General features: G+C 34.5%; 1 long non-coding RNA gene across 1 annotated transcript; it reads left to right on the top strand.

Annotated features, from left to right (window-relative positions):
- The first annotated feature begins 7,511 nt into the window (after positions 1–7,511).
- Positions 7,512–11,822, top strand: LOC137253994 (uncharacterized). Its single transcript, XR_010953944.1, has 2 exons — positions 7,512–8,266; positions 11,379–11,822. It is a non-coding gene; the product is annotated as an uncharacterized lncRNA (long non-coding RNA).
- The last annotated feature ends 7,566 nt before the right edge of the window (positions 11,823–19,388 follow it).

The following is a 19,388-nucleotide window of genomic DNA, read 5'->3' as shown; positions in this document are numbered from 1 at the left end:
TAAATTATGAAAAAAAAATTACACAAAATTAAAAAAAAAAGTGTTTTTAATTAAAGAGGAGAGTGGGTTGTTTCTTTATTGCAAAATAATTGCATTGAAGAAATAAAGTTTTTGATTTTCATCGCTTTTCTTAAACCTTTTGCAAACAACAATTCGTTGCAAACCCCCTAAAGCGCTTTTTAAAAATTCTACATCTAAGATAAGCAGAGTAGAGTGTTAAATCATTTTACCCCACAGCACATTAGTAGTATTTACGTTAATACATATAAGTACAACTATTATTTGTTTATATAATAATTGCATGCAACTCGTCATTAGCAAGCTAAATGACCGCTGAAAATATGAAATATTTCGTAGAGTGTTAAATCATTTTACCCCACAGCACATTAGTAGTATTTACGTTAATACATATAAGTACAACTATTATTTGTTTATATAATAATTGCATGCAACTCGTCATTAGCAAGCTAAATGACCGCTGAAAATATGAAATATTTCATCAGCCACTCCAAAGCAAAGTGACAAGTTGCCAAGTGCCCTAATGTACAAAAATTGAAAAAAAAAAACTTCACAGTTGTGCAGTAGCAGCACAAATAAAACAAAAATTAAATAAAACTATCAATTTACAGCAAATAACAAGTAAGGAAGCCTAAGTTCGGATGTAACCGAACATTACATACTCAGCTGAGAGCTTTGGAGATAAAATAAGGGAAAATGACCATTTAGCAAAATGAACGTAGGGTAACCCTGGAATGTGTTTGTATGGCATGGGTTTCAAATGGAAGACATTAAAGAGTATTTTAAAAGGGAGTGGGCCGCCTTTTCGAGATATCGCAATAAAGGTGGACCAGGGGTGACTCTAGAATGTGTTTGTACGATATGGGTATCAATTGAAAGGTATTAATGAGGGTTTTAAAAGGGCGTGGCCCTTAGTTGTATATGTGAAGGCGTTTTCGAGATATCGACCAAAATGTTGTCCATGGTGACCCAGAACATCATATGTCGGGTACCGCTAATTTATTTATATATCGCTTCCCCGGTTCAATAATGACGCAGTTGTTAAATATTAAGTTTTGGTGAAGCAAGTTTCAATATTTGCATCAACTAGAAAAATGCGCGAATGCAATAACGACGCAAGTGGTCTAGCGCGGAAACTATTTGTAATACAATTATAAAATTTGTACACAGCAAAGATTAGAACTTTTTAAAGCTGTTGTGCGCGTTATCTCGAAACTTTAAAATTGACATTTGCGTCATTATTGAATCGGGGAAGCGATATGTTATACCACGAACAGTATTCCTGCCAAGATTCCAAGGGCTTTTGATTTCGCCCTGCAGAACTTTTTCATTCCCTTCTACTTAATATGGTAGGTGTCACATTTTACAAAGTTTTTCCTAAAGTTATATTTTGCATCAATAAACCAATCCAATTACCATGTTTCATCTCTTTTTTCGTATTTGGTATAGAATTATGGCATTTTTCCATTTTTCGTAATTTCCATATCGAAAAAGTGGGCGTGGTCATAGTCGGATTTCGTCCATTTTTTATACCAAGATAAAGTGAGTTCAGATAAGTACGTGAACTAAGTTTAGTAAAGATATATCGACTTTTGCTCAAGTTATCGTGTTAACGGCCGAGCGGAAGGACAGACGGCTGACTGTGTATAAAAACTGGGCGTGGCTTCTACCGATTTCGCCCATTTTCACGGAAAACAGTTATCGTTATAGAATCAATGCCCCTACCAAATTTCACAAGGATTGTTCTTCGACTTATGGTATTAAAAGTATTCTAGAAAAATTAAATGAAAAAGGCGGAGCCACGCCTATTTTGAAATTTTCTTTTATTTTTGTATTTTGTTGCACCAGATCATCACAGGAGTTGAATGTTGACATAATTTACTCATATACTGTAAAGATATTACATTTTTTGTTAAAATTTGGATTAAAATTTTTTTTAAAGTGGGTGTGTTCGTTCTCCGATTTCGCTAATTTTTATTTAGCATACATATAGTAATAGGAGTAACGTGCCTGCCAAATTTCATCATGATATCTTGAACGACTGTGAAATTACAATTTGCAAAACTTTTAAATTACATTCTTTTAAAAGTGGGCGGTACCACGCCCATTGTCCAAAATTTTACTAATATTCTATTTTGCGTCACAAGATCAACGCACTTACCAAGTTTCATCGCTTTAGCCATCTTTGATAATGAACTTTCGCACTTTTTCGATTTTTGAAATTTTCGATATCGAAAAAGTGGGCGTGGTTGTAGTCCGATTTCGTTCATTTTAAATAGCGATCTGAGATGAGCGCCCAGGAACCTACATACCAAATTTCATCAAGATACCTCAAAATTTACTCAAGTTATCGTGTTTACGTACGGACGGACGGACATGGCTAAATGAATTTCTTTTTTCGCCCAGATCATATATCTATTTCGATTATTTTATGCCGTTACGGATTACCGTTATGCGAACAAAATTAATATACTCTGTGAGCTCTGCTCAGCTAAGTATAAAAAAGGCATACAAGTAAGTAAATTATAGTTGCACACACCGGTTGCTTACTGATGTTGCCGCCCTTTTGCAGTTTCTATACCAAAATAGCAATTCCAAAAACAAGGAGGCACTCCAAACGCGCACTCATTCAACTATCGCACTTTGTCCTATGTATGAATGTATGTATGTAAATAATAACCAACGCCTTTTTTCCTGGGAGAGTCGAGGTGGGGCGAAACATTATGAATTACGAATGCTGACGTTAAATCAAGGAAACAAATCTCATTTCGAAATGGCAATTTATTCATGACCTTTGCTGCACGCATCTCACAGCAATTACAATGGAGTAGCGCTGGCATATTTACCTACGTATGTATGTACGTTTTAGCAACAAAGTAAGTAAGTATAAAAACAGAGAAGATAAGAAAAAATAAAAATAACAAAATAATATAAATCATGTAAATTCACTTGGCCAAATGTTAACATGTGGCATAAAAAGTGTTCAACATGCAATAATCGCAAGCAACTCAAGTACGTATGTATGTATGTAATGTATGTAAGTGTTCTTTTTTCTTACAAATGTAGTTACATGAATATGTTAGTTTATGCATTTTTTTTACAATGTGCATATGTGCTTATATTCTTCATTATTTTTCGTGAATTTACTTGTTCGAGTTTAAAGATAAGTATTTTGTTTACGCTTAAGCATATATGCATGTATGTACATACATACCACGCGCCCATCTAGTATAAGAATACCGAAAATTGCCAAAAAATTTTGCGATGCTCTTGAATTGATAAATGAACACAAACCGGCTAATCGCGCGGTTTTATCAAACATTACATGAACACAACCCAAAATCAGTGCCGTGAAGCAAAAGTTACTCATACTCACAGTGCAGTGAATTTGCAAATATATATGTACTCGGCCGCCGTGATGTGGTGGTAGCGTAGTGCTCCACCTACCATACCAAGTCCTGGGTTCAAGTCCTGGACAAAGCAATACTGAAAGTTTTGAAAAAAATTTTCTAAGCGGGATCACTCCTCGGCAGTGATTTCGTATCCACTCCAAGTATATTTCTGTAGATGCCGTTCAGAGTCGGCACAAAATATGAAGGTCCGTCCCGCCAATTTGTAGGAAAAATTAAAAGGAGCACGACGAAAATTGGAGGAGAACTTCGGCCCAAATCTCCTCGGCGGTAAATCGCGCCAAGTTTTAATTTTTATTTACTCGTTTCATAAGGGAATCAATGATGAACTGTTGGATTGTTTTATTTAACATTGACCCTTAGTATTTTAAAAAAATTCCAATTACGCTGTGCAACAAAGTTTTCTTGGAAGCGAAATAGCATAAAAATAATAGCTTGAAATGAAGAGCCAAAACCCTATAGTGAAATCTCAAATTTCTTGCATTTTCGGCAAATTTTTTGCTAATTTTCGAATAAGTTATTACAAAAAATATCAGAAATCATATCGAAAACAAATATGTATGTACTTAGTATAACTTACTTAATTGGCGCTTAACCGGTTATGGCTGCTCAACAGGGCGAGCCTGTCGCTTTTTCGTTGGGCTAACTGGCGCCAATTGGTAACACCGAGGGAATTTAAATCGTTTTCCACCTACCCCTTCCAGCGGAATCGGAGCCACCCTCTCCTTTTGCTTCCATAAGCGGGTACCGATAAGAATACTTTTTTGGCCAGCGCATCATCTTTCATTCGCATAAGCAGCGTAGCCGCAGTGTTTTCATTCGCTCGACTATATTGGTGTCGGTACTTGCCTTCGCCGACGCGTAAAGGCCAATAAATCTTTCGAAGAACTTTTCTCTTGAATACTTCATGAGCCGCCTCATGTGATCTCGTTGTGTAATAAGGATACATGTAACACAAATTATAAGCGCAATAAGTATATAGAACACCAGCTATTATTACCCGCTACTTCGTATGCGTGCAGCTTTGAAATAAAGTATCGTAATCCGGTATAAAAATGCACTCCACAGCTTATAAGACCTTCTGCTTCTTTGACAATACTTCAAAGCTACATCGTTTGAGATTGGTATTCTAAAAACATATTTCGGGGATATCCCTGATCCACATTTGGGCCAGTATCTCCTAAAAAAGGTAAGATGTCGAAATAAAAATCATTCTTTGTTAATACACCCGTAAGAAAGAACTTTTCGTTTCAGACCTACATCTTAAAAAAGCATTAAGGGGTATCCATTGGCCTCATTTTGGCCTATATATCGAAAACAGGTAAAGATATCCCAAAATTTTTGTTAAATCCCTCATCAGCAGCTTAAATTTCAATATTATTCGATAGATAGCCGGGTCCATATATTAAAAATATAAGCTCTCTCAAGTCGGGGCGTATAGTAACATCGAGAATCATAACAGCGCAGAAGATACCTCGTTTGAAAAACTGTGGACATTAGGATGGTTCTTACAAATCAAATAAAAGTTTTTTTCTGTATGACCCGTTAAAATGGGATGAGAAATATGACATATATACTTTAGTCGTTTTGGGGACTTTAATAATTTTCTATAGAGACCTTAAAAATATATATGTATTTTTTTTTATCTAACACCCCAAATCGATAATACTATAGTCGATACCACATACAATTCCTGGTGCAGATTGGAAACGGCGAATGCATTCTGATTGTGGTATTTAATATATAAATTACTATTTAATAATAAGCACTATTTATTTTTATAAAATATTTTTATTTAACCGCTCCTAAAAGTATGTTACAAAACGTTTTTAAATATTTCAACCGAATGAAAATTTTTGAAAGACAATATTTTACAATTGAAAAATAAAAATTAACAAGAACAAAAAAATTCAATTTATTTAAAGTAGGTACATTTAAAGTTGAATATAAATATAACCCTACACTGATTATCCTATGAAGTGCTACAAATTAAATGGGACTATCACCAACCAAGTCTTCGGTGATCATGATAGTGACTTAGTCGAGCATGCAGCCGCAGTTGCACCTAAAGTTAAAAGCCGTAACAAAATCCTCAAGTCCCTCGCTTTAATTCCTGTGCGACAGCTTTTAGCCGGATCCAAATTTATATGAGATATCTCCTGCTATATTGCTATTGAATTTGGATATTGGATACAAAAAATAATGGCAATGGTTATTCGTCCGAACAAAAAAATGTTTACTTTCGTCCAGAATTATATAGTAAAAAAGGGATTACATAAAGGTAAGAAATTTCTGTAATACATTTTTGGGACGAAAAACTATAGCCAAAAATAAAAAATTGTTTGAGTAACCATAGAAGTATTATAACATTGACTCCTGTGCGACACCCGTAAAGAGGATAAGGATCAAAAGCTTGCATAATTTTATAGAAATTGTGCAGAAACATATGATATTATTAAAAAACTGTAGTATGGAACTAGAAGTTTTGTAAAGAATCAATAATGTTTCGAACAGGATTAAGACAATCACCACTCCCACACAAGTATATAACATTTTCAATGCTGTTAAATTCACCCTAAAGCTGTTTTAGGGAACGTCTATGCGAACGTTTCTTAGGCGAACACAGCGCAATTGTTGTTGCAGTTAACAGAAGTGAATAACGGTAAGGTATTGTCATGAACATTAAAAGAGAGCTTTGCTCAAAAAAACAGTAAATTGTGAGAGCTAACAAGGTTATGCGCCTGTATGTAGGCTATATTATATGGCCTACTACTCGCGTAAGGTAATTGGATACATAAAAATGTTATAATAATATAATAAAATTTATAGATACTATTACCGATTTCCTTTATTCTCTGCATTTTTTGGTGTACTACTCGTCGTTTGCTACATAAACGTCATTATTATAAAACTATTGCATACGTCTAGGTCTATATCCATTTTTTGATTATCTGAGAGACTTTAACGTTCCTGGTATGAGCATGTTTTCCTAGAAGTATTTCAAATATCAATTTTCTTGTGAATTTAAACCCCTCAGGCCCACTTGCAGAACGGCAGGTTATTTTTTTTAGCTCAAAGTTAAATTTAAACGTTTTTCATAAATGTCATGTCAGCTTAACTCTGAGCTAAAAATTTAATTTGTCGCTCTGCAAGTGGGCTTTAGTGACCTTTGAATATCGACATTTTTAAAAAGTAATTAACATAATATTCCCAACAAAATGTTATTAAATGCACCCAAAGTAAATACTTGGCTCACATATGAGTATTAACCCATTTTCTACTTTATTAAAACTTGTTCTGTGGAAAAATTTGAGCTTGATATGTTCATAACTAACAAATATTTGTCTGAACAGTTGTCTATTATTCGTTTCTGACAAGAGTAACGCAGCTCAAAAGCAGCTTAACAACAGCGCCTCAACGAGCCCGTGGCCAGCTGAATTGTTGCAAGTGAACAGCTGATTACCTATTACCTACCTACTACTTCAGTAAGAGATTGGAAAAGTAATTTGTTATGATTTAGAAAAGTTGTATAATTTTATTCGATATTTAAGCCTTGATCAAATTTTTTTATTTATATTAAATACTTTTTTACAACAAATTTATAAATTCATATTAAATAACATGCATCGGTACCTAAAGTTGCTCTATCACACGCATAACTTTTATTGCCTCTCTGAACCACTCTCCTTAAGCTCAATTTGCAGAAAAGGGGGCCCGTTGTTATATTCATTCTGCACAATCAGCTGTTCAGCACAGAGAAACCGGTACGCAAGCAATGACTTTTCCATAGGACTTCATTTACAGACGTACATAAGTTTAAACATATTTATGTTTACATACATAAGAAGTAAATATTGACTCTGCAAAAAAAGCTTGTTTTAGAGCGCAGTTGAAATTGAGTGAGTTTTATAAATTGAGTAAGTGAATTTTTGCAGAAAACAGAAACGGAGAGCGCTATGTTTTTTATACGCTTTCTCTGATTGAAGAGACTAAACTCGAGGCTTCTTCGAGAGTGCATATATATAATAATAAACCTGTATATGCTATTTATATTTTAGCTGATTCTACTCTGTAACTCTTTGTTTTGGCGAAGCCTGTTTTGAGTACAGTGTTAAGTGCAAATTCTTATGAGTAATTTATTTTACTTTGAGCATAGTGGGTGAATATGAGTGAGTGAGTACACGTCAGGCTAAAAGTAAAATAGAGGAAATATATATTTGTTTATATCCCCGTTTAAATGTACATACATAGTATATATATATTATGTATAGGTGTACATATGTAGTGGTCGTCGATGCAGATAGGAACCTGCACTATAAAAATACAATAATTATGAGTAGATGAGAAAATATTGTACACTTCTGGTTTAGTCGATATAAAGCGCCACAACAGCGAACAACGAAATTGTGGGAAAACAGAAAGTGCTGTATTGTATAAACAATGCAGTTGGGGGAAGTTTTACGTAAAATTTTACACAGCAGCTAAGAAAAATGCTTAGAATTTGGTTTTCCAAGTTAAGTTGCGAACGAAAACGAAAAAGAAATCGAAAATATATTTTTATATAAGACGATCGAAATGTTTAACGGTTATTTTTGTAAATCGTTGATTATCAGCTGTGATATATATCTATATATATTTTTTTTAAATAATTTTCAACTTATACGGTTGTTTACTAATTTTCCTAAAAAGTTTTCATTGATTTATGTCGCTAAGCACAAGTTGGATGTTGTGCAAAAATGCAGGCGGAATAACTGTGCTGCGAGTGGAAAATTTTACTGTAGCTCAGTAACGGAGTTGGCAATGGGGAACAGTTAGGCCGTGGTCCAGTAACAATGACGGTAAGCAATGCCAATTTTATGTTTGATTTTTGTGTACTAGTGTGTGTTTAGTTTAAAGGCGAATTTATGTGGCTGATTCGAGAAAACCCAAGCCTATAAGAAAAAAGTAAATAAAATAAGAATAAAAAGTTTAATGAAATAAACTAATACAAAAAATGAAATATCAATATAAAATACAAAAATTAACTCAAATAAAATTTTATTTCTATAATTTATTTAATAATTGAAGAGATTTTTAAAGGTATAATCGAAACAGCTGTCGCCTTGTCCGTCCTGATGTCACGCTGTTTACATTTTTCCCAAATTATTAAATAAATTACAAAATTAAAAATTGCTTCAAATAAATGTTTTCATACATTTAAAGCAATACGGGCAATCTCCGATGAACTCATACAAAATTTTATTTCATTTTAGGATATAAAAATAAAATAAATTAAAATAAAACAGAATTAAATAAAACGAAATAAAATAAAATTATATAAACTAATATAAAAAATGAAAATTAATATATAAAAAAATAGAATTAGATAAAATAAAAAACAACTAAATAACTTAAAACAAAATGAACTAAAATAAAGTTTAAAAAATACGTTGCTTATCATAAAATACAATAAAAAAATATAAAAATAAAATGAAATAAGATCATATGTATTTAATTAGCGAGCTTTGCTCATATTGCTTTATACAATGATTTTTGTAATTGATATTAGAGAAAAATTTTAAGTTTACAAACGGCGATGGTTACTAGGACATGTTTCTGAATTTCACTTCTTCATCAGCTAGCTTTTCGGGAGCTGAGCGTTGAACTCGAATCTCCAACATTCATATCAGTGCAAGCCTTTAGCTGCTAAGCCATATGAATGTCCCGTTGTTCGCTGTACAATTGGTCTCTAAGAGTTGCCTTTTTGTTTATATTCCTTTTGGTCACCATGATCAATATGAGCAAAGCTCGCTAATTAAATACATATGATCATATTGATATAATAGTAACAGCGGAAGTATTAAAAACAAATACTGTAAAAATCCGAACAAATGTTACTAAGCTTTCAAAAGCGCGTCTAAAAATCATATCCACACCATTAGGAATAAACTACATACAGAGTGTATGTGCCAACATGGTGATCAAAAGGAATATAAACAAAAAGGCAACTCTTAGAGACCAAATGTACAGCGAACAACGGGACATTCTGGCTTAGCAGCTGATATGAATGTTGGAGATTCGAGTTCAACGCTCAGCTCCCGAAAAGCTAGCTGATGAAGAAGTGAAATTCAGAAACATGTCCTAGTAACCATCGCCGTTTGTAAACTTAAAATTTTTCTCTAATATCAATTATAAAATGAAATAAAATAAAATAAAATAAAAAATATAATGAAATATAATAATATAAAATAAAACAAAATAAAGTAAAAATAAAATAAATGTTTGAATTAAGCGGGGATTTCCCTAACTGCTATTAAATGCGTAAAATATAATATAATAAAATTAAAATTAAACTAAAGTATAATAAAATAAAATAAAATGTTTGTTGTTATATCGACCTACTGACTTGTAAGATCGCGGGTTCGAATCGGGCTCAAGGCCTAACAATAATTATTTTATTATTATTATTGTTATGATATATTTTTTCTTAATTGAAAAAATTTTAAATTGGAATAGAAAATGGCAGTTGCCTAAAATTTTTTCTTTCTTCTATTCTAATTTAAAATTTTTTCAATTAAGAAAAAATATATCATAACAATAATAATGATAAAATAATTATTGTTAGGCCTTGAGCTGGATTCAAACTCGCGATCCAATAAAATAAAATTAAGTAAAGTAAAGCATAATAAAATAAAATAAGATAAAAAATAAAAGAAAAAAATAGAATAAGATAAAATAAAATAAAATGAAATTAAATAAAATGAAACGAAATAAAATGAAATTAATTAAAATAAACTAAGGCAAATGAAATAAATAAAGGTAAAATGAAATGCCACAAGCTGTGTTAAAAATAAATAATTAAGAGAAAATGAAAAATCTAGTAATAAGATCAAATAAAGCAATACAAGTTAAAATAAAAGGAGCTTTTATATTTTCTTCCATATAAAAAAAAAAAGTTGCCCCCTTCGTATGGAAGAAAATATAAAACAACCGTGGGGAAAAAATTGTCAAAAATCAATACGAATTTTCAGAAACTATAAATTGTACTTAGCTTAATAAAGCATTCCCATTGCGCCATAAACTCGAGTTTACGGGATATTTTCGTGTTTACCAATTTTGTTAAACTCCAAAATGGCCCATAAACTCAAGTTTTTGGCGCAATGTGAATGCCATATAAAATAATTGAGCTACAAAATTGCGTACTCATAAAAATTCAAAAAGCCCCAAATATAAGGTTAAACAATTTCCAAAAGTTTTCTCAAATTTTGGAAAGATTTGGATAAAAGTTTTTGAAATTGGTTTCATTTACATAACTCATGGAAGATTTTTCTAAATTCTCGAAAATAATAAAAAGAAGAATTTAGTTAGCGTAAGTGATCAAAATTGCCACTGCTATTTTCGTGTTTGATGACTTATTAAGTTCGAGTTTTTGAGTATTTATAAACAAAAATTCTGATACTTATGGAAAAATTGTTGGCTTATGTGGTTCAATTTTATAAAAAAAGACAAGTCAGGATTTGCAGAAGTTATGCCTTAAACCTTTCGTGAGAAAAAAGTCAAAACCAATATTAATATTTCGAAGGGCTATTCGTCAAGTTGAAAATTTGATTCAGCAAAACTAAGAACCAAAAAATAAAAAGTAGTTCAGCAAATTACAATACTGAGGTTTTCGGAGGATAGCCTAAAGTGAGTGTCTAGATATTTAGAAATATCTTAGAAGATTGCTTAAAAACTATTTGCGCTGGAAAGGCTTGTTTTGGCCCGCTTTGACCAACCAAAAAATTTCGATTATAAAAGTAACATTTTTTTGTCAAGCGAGCCTATAACCATAAAAAATTTTCTAGAATTTAGTTACGAATAGAATTCAATAATTTAGAAACTAATCTTACATATTTAAAAGTTTGTAATACGCAAATACATATGTAAATCCATAAAACAAACTCACTCCACTTTATTTCTATTTATTCGCAGGTTTTTCAACATTTCTTCGCTGCTCCTTCCTCTGCTGCCAACACACATCTAACGGTGATATTTTCTTTTCTATTGCAGTGATTGTGATCTTTGGTCACACAAATCCATACAAACTCACTTAGCTATTAAATGTTATTTTATTTCAAATATCATTCTTTTAGCTTGTAAGCGTCTGGTTGTCTGTGATATTTTATATTTTATTGTGAATCTAAAGATTGGAAAGGAATGAAAAATTGTACATGTAATAGATTACATAATATTTGTAATAGTAAATACTTGGCAATTTTTTGCTTTACATCCGAAATTTAGATTTATGATAATGTGTGATAAAAAACTGTGATATATTTTGTGTTCATTTTGCCTTTTATATAAAAACTATAAAAAAAGAAAAAAAAATTAAAAGAAACAAAAATAAGAAAATAAAAAGGACACAAACAACTGAAATTCTGTTTTTTTAATTGATTGGGTGTGAGTAGAATTTGGGCTAAATAGGCATGCTTAACTAGATAAGGCTTCTAGCAGCCTATCCATGCTAAACGTGACTAGAGAGGTCTGCGAATGTTTTTATACTCAGTTGAGCAGAGCTCACAGAGTATATTAAGTTTGATTGGATAACGGTTGGTTGTACATATATAAAGGAATCGAGATAGATATAGACTTCCATATATCAAAATAATCAGGATCGAAAAAAAATTTGATTGAGACATGTCCGTCCGTCCGTCCGTCCGTTAACACGTTAACTTGAGTAAATTTTGAGGTATCTTGATGAAATTTGGTATGTAGGTTCCTGAGCACTCATCTTAGATCGCTATTTAAAATGAACGATATCGGACTATAACCACGCCCACTTTTTCGATATCGAAAATTTCGAAAAACCGAAAAATTGCAATAATTCATTACAAAAGACAGATAAAGCGACGAAACTTGGTAGGTGAATTGAACTTATGGCGCAGAATAGAAAATTAGTAAAATTTTGGACAATGGGCGTGGCACCGCCCACTTTTAAAATAAGGTAATTTAAAATTTTTGCAAGCTGTAATTTGGCAGTCGTTGAAGATATCATGATGAAATTTGGCAGGAACGTTACTCCTATTACTATATGTACGCTTAATAAAAATTAGCAAAATCGGAGAAGGACCACGCCCACTTAAAAAAAAATGTTTAAAGTAAAATTTTAACAAAAAATTTAATATCTTTACAGTATTTAAGTAAATTATGTCAACATTCAACTCCAGTAATGATATAGTGCAACAAAATACAAAAATAATAGAAAATTTCAAAATGGGCGTGGCTCCGCCCTTTTTCATTTAATTTGTCTAGGATACTTTTAACGCCATAAGTCGAACAAAAATTAACCAATCCTTTTGAAATGGTAGGGGCATAGATTTTATGACGATAACTCTTTTCTGTGAAAATGGGCGAAATCGGTTGATGGCACGCCCAGTTTTTATACACAGTCGTCCGTCTGTCCTTCCGCATGGCCGTTAACACGATAACTTGAGCAAAAATCGACATATCGTTAATGAACTTAGTTCACGTGCTTACTTGAACTCACTTTATTTTGGTATGAAAAATGAACGAAATCCGACTATGACCACGCCCACTTTTTCGATATCGAAAATTACTAAAAATGAAAAAAATGCCATAATTCTATACCAAATACGAAAAAAGGGATGAAAAATGGTAAGGTAATTGGATTGTTTTAGTGAAGCGAAATATAACTTTAGAAAACACTATAAAATGGTTGTGACACCTACCATATTAAGTAGAAGAAAATGAAAAAGTTCTGCAGGGCGAAATAAAAAACCCTTAAAATCTTGGCAGGTATTACATATATAAATAAATTGGCGGTATCCAACAGATAATGTTCTGGGTCACCCTGGTCCACATTTTGGTCGATATCTGTAAAACGCCTTCACATATACAACTACCACCACTCCCTTTTAAAACTCTCATTAATACCTTTAATTTGATACCCATATCGTACAAACTCATTCTAGAGTCACCCCTGGTCCACCTTTATGGCAATATTTCGAAAAGGCGTCCACCTATAGAACTAAGCCCACTCCCTTTTAAAATACTCATTAACTCCTTTCGTTTGATACCCATATTGCACAAACGAATTCTAGAGTCACCCCCGGCCCACCTTTATGGCGATATTTCGAAACGCCGTCCACCTATGGAACTAAGGATTACTCCCTTTTAAAATACTCATTAACACCTTTCTTTTGATACCCATATTGTACAAACAAATTCTAGAGTCACCCCTGGTCCACCTTTATGGCGATATTTCGAAAATGCGACCACCTATACAACTACCACCACTCCCTTTTAAAACCCTCATTAATACCTTTAATTTGATACCCATATCGTACAAACACATTCTAGAGTCACCCCTGGTCCACCTTTATGGCGATATTTCGAAACGGCGTCCACCTATAGAACTAAGGTCCACTCCCTTTTAAAATACTCATTAACACCTTTCATTTGATACCCATATAGCACAAACATATTCTAAAGTCACCCCGGGTCCACCTTTATTGCGATACCCCGAAAAGGCGTCCACCTATAGAACTAAGGCCCACTCCCGTTTAAAATACTCATTAACTCCTTTCGTTTGATACCCATATTGCACAAACGAATTCTAGAGTCACCCCTGGCCCACCTTTATGGCGATATCTCGAAACGGCGTCCACCTATGGAACTAAGGATTACTCCCTTTTAAAACCCTCATTAATACCTTTAATTTGATACCCATATCGTACAAACACATTCTAGAGTCACCCCTGGTCCACCTTTATGGCGATATTTCGAAACGGCGTCCACCTATAGAACTAAGGTCCACTCCCTTTTAAAATACTCATTAACACCTTTCCTTTGATACCCATATCGTACAAACATATTCTAGAGTCACCCCTGGTCCAACTTTATTGCGATACCTCGAAAAGGCGTCCACCTATAGAACTAAGGCCCACTCCCTTTTAAAATACTCATTAACTCCTTTCGTTTGATACCCATATTGTACAAACAAATTCTAGAGCCACCCCTGGTCCACCTTTATGGCGATATTTCGAAAATGCGACCACCTATACAACAACCACCACTCCCTTTTAAAACCCTCATTAATACCTTTAATTTGATACCCATATCGTACAAACAAATTCTAGGGTCACCCCTGGTCCACCTTTATGGCGATATCTCGAAACGGCGTCCACCTATGGGACTAAGGATTACTCCTTTTAAAATACTTATTAACACCTTTCGTTTGATACCCATATTGTACAAACAAATTCTAGAGTCACCCCTGGTCCACCTTTATGGCGATATTTCGAAAATGCGACCACCTATACAACAACCACCACTCCCTTTAAAACCCTCATTAATACCTTTAATTTGATACCCATATTGTACAAACAAATTCTAGAGTCACCCCTGGTCCACCTTTATGGCGATATTTCGAAAAGGCGTCCACCTATAGAACTAAGGCCCACTCCCTTTTAAAATACTCATTAAGTCCTTTCGTTTGATACCCATAATGTACAAACAAATTCTAGAGTCACCCCTGGTCCACCTTTATGGCGATATTTCGAAAATGCGACCACCTATACAACAACCACCACTCCCTTTTAAAACCCTCATTAATACCTTTAATTTGATACCCATATCGTACAAACACATTCTAGGGTCACCCCTGGTCCACCTTTATTGCGATACCTCGAAAAGGCGTCCATCTATAGAACTAAGGCCCACTCCCTTTTAAAATACTCATTAACTCCTCTCGTTTGATACCCATATTGTACAAACAAATTCTAAAGTCACCCCTGGTCCACCTTTATGGTGATATTTCGAAAATGCGACCACCTATACAACAACCACCACTCCCTTTTAAAACCCTCATTAATACCTTTAATTTGATACCCATATTGTACAAACAAATTCTAGGGTCACCCCTGGTCCACCTTTATGGAGATATCTCGAAACGGCGTCCACCTATGGAACTAAGGATAACTTCCTTTTAAAATACTCATTAACACCTTCCATTTGATACCCATATCGTACAAACGCATTCTAGAGTCACCCCTGGTCCACCTTTATGGCGATATTTCGAAAATGCGACCACCTATACAACAACCACCACTCCCTTTTAAAACCCTCATTAATACCTTTAATTTGATACCCATATCGTACAAACACATTCTAGGGTCACCCCTGGTCCACCTTTATTGCGATACCTCGAAAAGGCGTCCATCTATAGAACTAAGGCCCACTCCCTTTTAAAATACTCATTAACTCCTCTCGTTTGATACCTATATTGTACAAACAAATTCTAAAGTCACCACTGGTCCACCTTTATGGTGATATTTCGAAAATGCGACCACCTATACAACAACCACCACTCCCTTTTAAAACCCTCATTAATACCTTTAATTTGATACCCATATTGTACAAACAAATTCTAGGGTCACCCCTGGTCCACCTTTATGGAGATATCTCGAAACGGCGTCCACCTATGGAACTAAGGATTACTTCCTTTTAAAATACTCATTAACACCTTCCATTTGATACCCATATCGTACAAACGCATTCTAGAGTCACCCCTGGTCCACCTTTATGGCGATATCTCGAAAAGGCGACCACCTATACAACAACCACCACTCCCTTTTAAAACCCTCATTTATACCTTTAATTTGATACCCATATCGTACAAACACATTCTATCAACCCTGGTCCACCTTTATGGCGATATTTCGAAACGGCATCTAACTATAGAACTAAGGCCCACTCCCTTTTAAAATACTCATTACCACCATTCGTTTGATGCCCATATTGTACAAACAAATTCTAGGGTCACCCCTGTTCCACCTTTGTGGCGATATCTCGAAACGGCGTCCACCTATGGAACTAAGGATTACTCCCTTTTAAAATACTTATTAACTCCTTTCGTTTGATACCTATATTGTACAAACAAATTCTAGAGTCACCCCTGGTCCACCTTTATGGCGATATTTCGAAAATGCGACCACCTATACAACAACCACCACTCCCTTTTAAAACGCTCATTAATACCTTTAATTTGATACCAATATCGTACAAACACATTCTAGAGTCACCCCTGGTCCACCTTTATGGCGATATTTCGAAACGGCGTCCACCTATAGAACTAAGGCCCACTCCCTTTTAAAATACTCATTAAAACCTTTCATTTGATACCCATATCGTACAAACATAATCTAGAGTCACCCATGGTCCACCTTTATTGCGATACCTCGAAAAGGCGTCCACCTATAGAACTAAGGCCCACTCCCTTTTAAAATACTCATTAACTCCTTTCGTTTGATACCCATATTGTACAAACAAATTCTAGAGTCACCCCTGGTCCACCTTTATGGCGATATTTCGAAAATGCGACCACCTATACAAAAACCACTACTCCATTTTAAAACCCTCATTAATACCTTTAATTTGATATCCATATTGTACACACAAATTCTAGGGTCACCCCTGGTCCACCTTTATGGCGATATCTCGAAACGGCGTCCACCTATGGAACTAAGGATTACTCCCTTTTAAAATACTCATTAATATCTTTCATTTGATACCCATATCGTACAAACGCATTCTAGAATCAACCCTGGTCCACCTTTATGGCGATATTTCGAAAATGCGACCACCTATACAACAACCACTACTCCCTTTTAAAACCCTCATTAATACCTTTAATTTGATATCCATATTGTACAAACACATTCTAGAGTCAACCCTGGTCCACCTTTATGACGATATTTCGAAACGGCATCCACCTATAGAACTAAGGCCCACTCCCTTTTAAAATACTCATTAACACCATTCGTTTGATGCCCATATTGTACAAACAAATTCTAGGGTCACCCCTGTTCCACCTTTGTGGCGATATCTCGAAACGGCGTCCACCTATGGAACTAAGGATTACTCCCTTTTAAAATACTCATTAACACCTTTAATTTGATACCCATATCGTACAAACGCATTCTAGAATCAACCCTGATCCACCTTTATGGCGATATCTCGAAAAGGCGTCCACCTATAAAACTAAGGCCCACTTCCTTTTAAAATGTTAATTAACCCCTTTCATTTGATACCCATATCGTGCAAACAAATTCTAGAGTCAACCCTGATCCACCTTTATGGCGATATCCCTAAATGGCGTCCACCTATAGAACTATGGCCCACTCCCTCATAAAATAATCTTTAATGCCTTTCATTTGATACACATGTCATACAAACACATTCCAGGGTTTCCCTCGGTTCATTTTCCTACATGGTTATTTTCCCTTATGTTGTCACCATAGCTCTCAACTGAGTATGTAATGTTCGGTTTCCCGAACTTAACCTTCCTTACTTGTTTCAATTAGCTTTAAAATGTTTGGATAAGTATTGGAAACTGTTTGAGAAAACTGTACTCGGTTTCAGCGCTCGCAGCGCTCCAAATATTTTGCATCGTCAGTACTTGAATATTCAATAACTGAAGCAGTTTATATCAATTCAAAGTTTTTATCGGAAACAGTGCTTTTCCTCTCCCACAGGAGAGCTCCACTAATGGATAGGGGCCTGGAAGAGAAGAAAATCGTAAGCTTAGGGTTGGGTACACCCCACTTTTAACAAATCATATAAATGGACTTAAATTTGGTCCGTAAAATCCGAGGTGACCCAAACTTGCGTTTTCAGATACTTTTACAAAAACTAGCTTTCAATATTGTGCAGTATGTTAGGTTAGGTTGAACTGGCCGGTCTATAAGGACCTCACATAGACTGATTGAGTCCGTAGTGTTACCAGAAATTTGTTTTAAATGGTTTGCGCAGTAAATGGGTTATAGTTTTTGTCCTATATGATAAAAGGAAATGTTCACACTTTTACATATGTTCTGATTCTGACATAATAGAACTTATTGCAGAGGTAGTAAAATGGCCTCCAGGTCGTACAACGCAACCCTGAAGCCCGTGTACTGAGATTATTATGCTTAGCGATTTTTGTATTAATCTGACTTGTACGATATGTACGAGCTTTTCGCAGACATCAAAAAAGTGCGAATTAAAATACAGCGGCTAGGCTGGCTGTCATGCTGTCCGAATGAAAGATGATGTTCCGGCTAAGAAAAAGTTGTTCCAGAGTATTGCGATTTTACTTTTTTGGGGATTTGAACCTATGGCCTTCCGTGGTAGAATTGAGCAGTTGATGTTGACAACGTTCTTAAAAACTCTTCCTATACGTCAGAATGCGTACACAATAAAGCCTCGATGATAGCATAGATACTCAGTACAGCTGTGACTCAAGCGAAGAATGATGCAGGGTTTTCAGTTAAGAGCCTCGATGCCAGCATATGCTTGCAGATTCGACAAGAACATCATACAAGTTTGCCATTAAGAATTTTCGAGGCTGCACTCATATCTAGTATTAAGGTTTCCGCATGCATTTTACGCAGCATTACTGATCCGACTTATAGACCTTAGTATATCGAACGCTGTTTGACCTATCATCCTATTTTGGCTGTCATCTCTCCCTATATCCCAATGCCTCATTTCAGAAATTGTTTGTAGAATACCCTAACTTAGAGTTTTTTTTTCAAAAACGTCCTATTTTAAAGCTTGATTTTTCAATTCAAAATACACCAATTTATGCTAAGACGGGTTGGGTTATTTTGAAGTATATTCTGAGGGCGTTTTCGAAAAGGCAGCGGCAGTGGGATGATATTCCAAGATTATACATTGTTCTTTAGTTTTGACTTTGTTTGGATTAAAAGTTGTTCATTTGGAGGCTATATCATTGTACTCATATGAACCATCTAGAAGCGAACCGTATAGGAAAAAGTTAAATAGAGTTTGCATTAATTTCTGCTGTCATACGCAAAAAAATCGGGACGCTACAAAAAAGTCGATAAAGTGTAACGAAGGTGACTGGGTAGGCAGCTGCATATATCTTATTTTTATTTCCGTGCAATTTAGGTTTCTTGAACTTCTGCAATACAGATTTGT

This window comes from Eurosta solidaginis, chromosome 5 (assembly GCF_040869045.1).
Source record: "Eurosta solidaginis isolate ZX-2024a chromosome 5, ASM4086904v1, whole genome shotgun sequence".
NCBI classification, from domain to species: Eukaryota; Metazoa; Arthropoda; class Insecta; order Diptera; family Tephritidae; genus Eurosta; species Eurosta solidaginis.
Note: the sequence above shows the minus strand (reverse complement) of the source record. Positions and strands in the feature narration are given on the sequence as shown.